The sequence below is a fragment of the Lepidochelys kempii genome, chromosome 9, assembly GCF_965140285.1.
Source record: "Lepidochelys kempii isolate rLepKem1 chromosome 9, rLepKem1.hap1, whole genome shotgun sequence".
Classification (NCBI taxonomy): domain Eukaryota; kingdom Metazoa; phylum Chordata; order Testudines; family Cheloniidae; genus Lepidochelys; species Lepidochelys kempii.
In genome coordinates this window covers 16,415,388-16,423,114 of record NC_136388.1, presented here as the reverse complement: position 1 = coordinate 16,423,114, position 7,727 = coordinate 16,415,388, and positions in this window count along the sequence as shown.

The window sequence follows — 7,727 nt, the reverse complement described above, 5'->3', positions numbered from 1 at the left end:
GATATTATGCAGGACACAGCAGGCAGTTATAACCTTTGGGATATTTTTTTTCACTGAGCTCCAATCTTGTGAGTAAACATTACTAGCGTCCCTTCAATCTACCAAAAGTACATTGAAGTGTCATTCTGCACCTGCGGAGCCAGTAGTTGAAGCGTTCCTTGATGCTGTCAAGGTGGCTGATTGCAGCTTCATAAACCATGGGAGCAAGGGATGGGTTGGGTCCCCCAGCATCATTAGTGGCATTTCAACATCACCAATGATAATCCACCAGTTAGGAGACAAAATCCCTGCTTGTAGCTTTCTGAACAGTCCTGTGTTCTTAAAGATACTGGTGGCATGTCCCTGTCCAGATCAGCCAACATAGATGTTGGTGAAGCATCCCGGTGATCCACCAACACTTGCATAACCATAGTAAAGAAGCCCTTTCTGTTGATGTACACTGTGGCAAGGTGGTCTGCTGCCAGAACAGGGATATGCATGCCATCTATTGATCCTCTATAATTCATGAACCCCATTGCTGGAAATCCATCCACTATGTCCTGCACATTGCCAAGAGTCACAGTCCCATGTAGCAGAGTCACAGTCCCATGTCCCCTGCACACTTGCATGACAACTGCCCCACTGTGGATTTTCCAACTCCAAAATGATTTCCCACTGACTGGTAGCAATCCAGCGTTGCAAGTTTCCACAATTCAATCGCCACTCACTTCTCCACAGTCAGGGCAGCTCTCATTTTGGTGTTCTTGTGCTGGAGAGCTGGGATGAGCTTGACTCACAGATCCAGGAACATGGCCTGATCCAGCCAAAAGTTCTGTGCCCATTGCTCATCTTACCGAATCTGCATTATGATGTGACCCCACCAGTCACTGCTCACTTCTTGGGCTCAGAAGCAGCGCTCTGCTATCTTCAGATACTAAATTAATGCCACCAAAAATCTTGAATTCTCTCTATGTCCCATAACATTCTGTCATCCAAGAAATTGTCATGTTCCAGGCTGATTTGGGTCTTCTTATGTGCCCTGTGCTTACAATGCTTATGACAACAGTGCAGAGCTGTGTAGGCTCCATGCTTCTGTCTGAGATGGAGACAGCGAGGAAGGTTGTGCGGATCTCAACGGATTTTTAAAAAAAGGCGCAAAAATTATGAGATATAGATGACATTATGGGGTGGAAACAGTTGCATGCTGGGAAGTTGACCCCTTGCTCCCAGTGACTCCTGCACGATATGGTTCTGACCCACCATGCATTACCAAAGCGTCCCAAAGGACAGTGTGTTGGAGGGTGGCAGGTTTCACCCTGGAATACCTACCCACGGTGCACCACACTGTGTCCTGACACAAACACTCCTGATGAGCACGTGCAGCACCAACTCAAGCCACTAAGTATGCACATGCACAACAATACACTAACTGCAGTGGCTTTATGCCAACACAACTGTCATGGACCAAAGTCTGTAGTGCAGCCATGGTCTCAGTAGCACTCTAATTCTGATGGCATCAGCCAACCAAAAAACATATCTTGGACAATAAAAGGATTAGATATAAAATGTGGGAATTTTTATTGAGGGGGGAGAGTATATGTATTGTTCTAAATATGTTCAAACTCAGACCTGTTTTGTAAAAGAATATTATTTATAAACTGGCTTAGACTGTAGGAGTGCATAAACTACATCCAAGAGCATGGGATGAACAGACAGACAGCTTTGATTGGCTGACACAGGGTTCCAGGTTACGTGTGTGTGTGTGCGCCCATCACTAAAGCCACAATGTTGAGGCTTCTGCAGTTACGCACCTTCCACAGCTCCAATTACACATGACAAGGCAAATGATAAAGGGAAACCCATGTTATGTTCAGTTCACAATTCTGGTTTTAAAATTATTAAATTTAGAAGGAAAATACAAGATCAAAGAAAATGGAACTACCATGTATCCCCCTTACAGGAATGGACAGATGACAAATAATCCTGCAGGAGGGTTGGAGGGTAGTCCCCACAATGAAATTTCATGCAACACACACATAGCATTTTAGCCAAATATAAACACCGCATCTGAGCCCTATCCTGCCTTCCTTGTGCACCCATAACTCCCACTAATTTCACTAGACAGGGCATGCAAGGAATGCAGACAAAGGCACAGCCACATGTTACGAATTATACCTGGTAGGACACGCACACAAATGCTGCAAATTATACCTGATAGATCACGCACAAAACTGCTGAGAATTATACCTGATAGGTCACGCACAGTTCGAATCTAGGCTGAGGCACATGAACAAAATCCACAACTGCAGAGTTCCCAAAAAACACCAAGTTTATTACGCTTGAGCATGGTGCCCCCCTGCTAGCCAGGAGGGGACCCCCGAATACAGATTATACAAAGGTTATATACCTCTTAGCAAAGCATGTTGCCCTCGTGCATCGGAAACCTTAGCCAATAAACAAACCCTTTTCTTATCTACCACCTCTCTCTGCTCGATGCATTCCTTGTGCTAAACTAGTATGTTAATTACACAGCATGGTCCTAAAGCAGTGAATCAGTAACTTTTATTATCAGGATGGGAGGCCTCACATCAAAGGCCAGGAGATAGGGAGTTAGGGACAGACAAAGAACAGATACCGGGAGTCAAGGCAGGCTGGAGACAAGGAGGAGGATTTTCACAGGAATGCAGTATCTAAGGAACACTTCTCCTGGTGCATGATATGCTTGCTTTTAGACAATGGTGAGCCCCAAACCAAAATGGAGTCACATGTGCTAACTTTTCCTTAACACACATAAAAGGAAGTTGAGTGAGAATGTGAGAGTCCTGAAGCCATTCTGAGGGGGGCATCAACAATGTGGGGAAGGGATGACCTGGTTTCCCCTAGTGGTTCCATCTATGAATGCAGGACTGGCCCTTCATTAGGAACCTAAAATCTATAGCAGCTTTTTAGGAATGAATTGAATTCAAGGGTCTTCAGCCCAGCAGGCAGCTGAAGCCACTTGGTGAAAATCAGATGTGGGTACTAAAGAAAATGAACAACACCAATGAAAACTTTAAATCTGACTCATATTAATAATAATAAAGTACAGCACCTAGGACAATGGGGTACTGGTCAATGACTAGGGATCCTACAGCATTTCCTGAGATGCCAGAGATTCAGGGGAGACCCGTTTCTATCCAGAACCAGAGCCTTCAAGATGGCCTTCGGGGCTGACATAGTCTCTTTTCTACGGTTGCACAGTGCCCAGCACAATAGGGCCCCAATCCTGATTAGAGCCTTTTGACACTACTGCAGGATAAATAGTGAGATGTCTGCCCCGATAATGATCTGTCCTGTTGACTCAGCACAGCTCGGAGGTGGAGAGCTTCTCCAAAATCATCACTGGTTGTAGGCTGCTACCTAATCTTAAGTGCTGCCGCACGCTCACATTCAATGAAAATCAACCAATTACAAACCAGATATACAGGGAAAAGACCTTTCAAGTTAAACTAAAAGGACTCTCCTTTATCATGATTGGATGCTTAATACAGGCTCACTCCTCTTCCTATTGAAGTCAATATGAGTTTTGCCATCAACTTAAATGAGAGGAGCTTTGTGCCCTTAAATCAGTGTTTCATTTCATCTACTTGTACTTGAAAAGAGAATTTTATAACAGTTCCAATGCACACCTGGGTACGATAAAACAGATACATTTTGCAGAAGCCGCATGTCTTAGAGTGCGGCACAAAACCATGCATGCATAGCTCATTAATGCAGCACGTGCTGGCTCCCTGCATATGTTGCCCCTCTTGATCAACCCTGAGAGAGCTGTGAGTTTCTCAGCACCGACATTCACTCAATCAGATCTTTACTATGATGAGTTAAACGAAAAAGAATCAGAATGTTCAGCGACTCGGCATCATGCCCATCTGCAACGGATGGAGTTTTCACTTTGAGCAACTACTGACAGCAGTTTTGAATTTACTAGGGAGTTTGAGACAGAAAAATAACCCAGGTGATATTTATCACTGCAGAAAAAGAAACACCTTTTGTTAATATTATAAGCCTTGCAATTGTACATATCTATTAACACTGTAAACAGAAGACTTAAATCAGCAATAGAGAGAGATTTGTACAATACATCCCATTTTACAAGCCAGTTAGCTGCTGCGTCTGTCCAGTTTTACTTCCAGCTGCAGTAGAAATAGCATTTTGTTTATTCTTTCGCCACAAAGTGCAATCAGAAAACATTTCAAGAAACTTCACGAGCAAGACAGAAGCCAGCACAATCGAGTTTTATCAGTGGAAGGGACTTCTCAGCCTATGGGATATATAAATGGTGCAGAACCAGGAAATAGACCAAAGCATTCACTTCTCAGCACATACAAATGGCGATACTCATGTCTCCCCCGTCGTACGAAATTGAGGGCAGATCTACACTAGAAGCACTGACATAGCGCCGGCGTGGACAGTGCTTAGGTCGCTGTAACTTGCGTTGCTTTGGCGGGTGTCTTGGGCTCTTGCAGAAACATTAGTGTCTCCATCTTAAGAGGATCTTTGCTCTGGCAGTTGCATACATGTGTCTAAAAACATGATTCTGATCTAATTTACACTGATTCTACAGTGGTGTAACTCCAATAACTTCAATGGAGTTAACTCCTCATTTACACCAGCATCAATGAGAACAGATTCCTGGCTGGTGGCTTTATAAATGGATTTTCAAGCATAACAGATTGTAAATATGAGCAAAAATCCAAATGCTCTTTGAACAGAGGAAACCTTTGGATCAGGATCCAGCCTTTGCTGATTAGGCCGGTTGCTACTGTAAACATTAAAAGCAACTTAACACTCTGGAAATTTCGTCTAACTACCTGTCACACTGGAGGGCACAAAGTTGCTTAATCTTCACTAATTGCATTCCTAATCAAACATGAAAACATGCTGTATACACATCAATTTGGTTAGCAAATTAGAGTATTTTTAATAAAAAAGATAGCAGCCTAATATTCGCCTTCCACTCCCTAACTGAAATGATGATTGAGGAGGAAGTGATCAGTACATGTGCTTAATGGACCTGATTTGAGGGTCTCATGGAGTGAGCATGTGATTGGGAGCCCCAGAAGCTTCTGCGTTTTAAGGTGGCTCTGGCACTGAATTGCTGTGTGGAACTGGGCATGTCTTGACCTCTCTGTCTCATTATCCCCTTGTGTAAATTAAACATGGTGATAACACCTGCTGTGCAGCAGTGTTGTGATAATCAAGATTACACCATCAGCAATGATGCAGAGTGCCATAGAAGTGTTACGAATGTGACAAAGTTCCTCCTCTACCTTGGTGGGTCTTGCGCTTATTGGCGGATTTGCTCGCCTTGGAGCTTCACGGCAGCCCTTAGTTTGGCCGTTTTCGTGAACCCACAGTCCAGGTCAACTCCTCCTGTGTCTGACCAGGAGTTGGGAGGTTTGGGGGGAACCCAGGCCCCCCCTCTACTCTGGATTCCAGCTCAGGGCCCTGTGGAATGCAGCTGTCTAGCGTGCCTCCTGGAACAGCTGCGTGACAGCTACAACTCCCTGGGCTACTTCCCCATGGCCTCCTCCCAACCCCTTCTTTATTCTCACCATAGGACCTTCCTCCTGATGTCTGATAATGCTTGTACACCTCAGTCCTCCAACAGTATGCGTTCTCACTCTCAGCTCCTAGTGCCTCTTGCTCCCAGCTCCTCACACGCACACCACAAACTGAAGTGAGCTCCTTTTTAAACTCAGATGCCCTGATTAGCCTGCCTTAATTGATTCTAGCAGCTTCTTGATTGGCTGCTGGTATTCTAATTAGCCTGCCTGTCTTAATTGTCTCCAGAAGGTTCCTGGTTGTTTTGGAACCTTCCCTGTTACCTTACCCAGGGAAAAGGGACCTACTTAACCTGGGGCTAATATATCTGCCTTCTATTACTCTCCTGTACCCATCTGGCCTGACCCTGTCACACGTATTATACCTTTAGAGAACAATGAATGGCCTTTACTATCAGGAAATAGGATTTTCCAACATAAACTGTTAATGCAAAGTACATTAGGGACCAGCCTTGGAAAGTCCTGACTCCCTATAGCATGGTTTTAATTGTTACCCAAGTACTAGCTCATCTGCCTTTTACTAGATTTGCCCATGTGGCTTTCCGGACACACCAGAACACAGCCCTATAAAATATGCAACCCATAATGCCAGCACGACGCTGTTCAAAGGACTGTAATGAATGGTCATTTTTCCAGTGACCTTCAATCAATTTCTGAGAGGGTGGGAAAAAAAATAATTTTAATACAAAAAGGTAGAGATGTTTATATAAAATGTTGCTAGTGCTTTCCTGACCTAGTGAGTGCAGTACTGCGTACTGTCAATAAGACTGGATCAGGAAGATTATGTTTTACAGGTATAGGACTTGATTCACCTCTGTGCCAGCACCCTAGGGTAGGCAAAGGGTGTTTGTGTTACCCTAACACTAACTGTACCTCGTGTGTTCCTGCCAGAGGATAGCATATTTAATGGGAGTCAGGACTCCTTTGAGAGCCCTGCTGATGGAGATTGCTTGTGCAGAGATATGCCAAATCAGGGCATCTCCCAGACATAGCTGGAAGAAGTTTTTCAGACTAAAGTCCCACCCCCCACACACCCCAAAAATGGCAGATTTGGGTCCACTGAAACATTTTGTAAATTTGTGTTGAATTCACTAGTTGTTTCAGTTACCGCCCCCAGCCCCCCAAACCCCAACAAATCTGAAGAAAATCATATTTTGTTTTGACTTTTTCTGTTAGTTTAGAATTTTACTACAATGTTATTAAAAAGGTTAAAACTTGGCAATGAAATGTTTTGTTCTGAGTTGAACAAATATTGTATTCAATCCAAAACAATTGTTCTTCATTTTTTTTTGGTTTGCTGAAAAATTCAAAGTTTTTCTTTTTTAGTCAACCCAAAATGAATGCCCCCCCGTGAATTTTCTGGATCAGCCAGTGAACCAAGATATCAGCTATTCATATAGCTCTACCTCCAGCGACTCTGGCTAGCGATGTATACTTTGGGGGCTGCACTGGCAGAAGTGGTGGAGAGTACTGCTGCAGCTGCTTTGCACTGTCACAACCCCCTTCTGGGTCTCGTGAGAAGCCAGTGTCTTCACAGGCTGAATCAAGCTCATGGTTGTATAGGAGCCAAATATAATGGACTGGAATGCAACTGAGAGTTTGAATGCAAGAACAGCCTTGCATCTGGCATGCCAATATAATACAAGGCTTTATCACAAGGGTACATTATGTTCTGGTCTGCTTATCTTACTTGATTTTCTATACAGGAGACTATCTGGATCTACAAATGATATAAAAGATGTGGAATCCGGGGGTGTTCATTGAATAGATGCTATGCAAAAAGGACAAATGACCTCTTTTAAAAACAGTTGAGTGTTTGATATTAGAGGTCTGTTGAACACTGACGGACATGTTGGTCACATTTTTGTCGGTTTCACCTAGGATGCTATGGAGGGACAATAAAATCTCTTGGTTCAGGGCATAAATGAGAGCTGCAAGCACCAGGGAGATATTTCCACACTTTTCTCAGGCAGGGTACCAGACGTGATGGGTCAATGATCTGATCTTTTATGGTGAATCTTATTTTTCTAAGAACGTCTGTTTTGTTGCAGAATATTGAGCCTCTAACTGCCTTTGAAGGAGTGTGGTTTATTTTGCCTCTGTGACTTGCTAATGGTTACTACCCCAGGGGAGAGGGTTTGTACA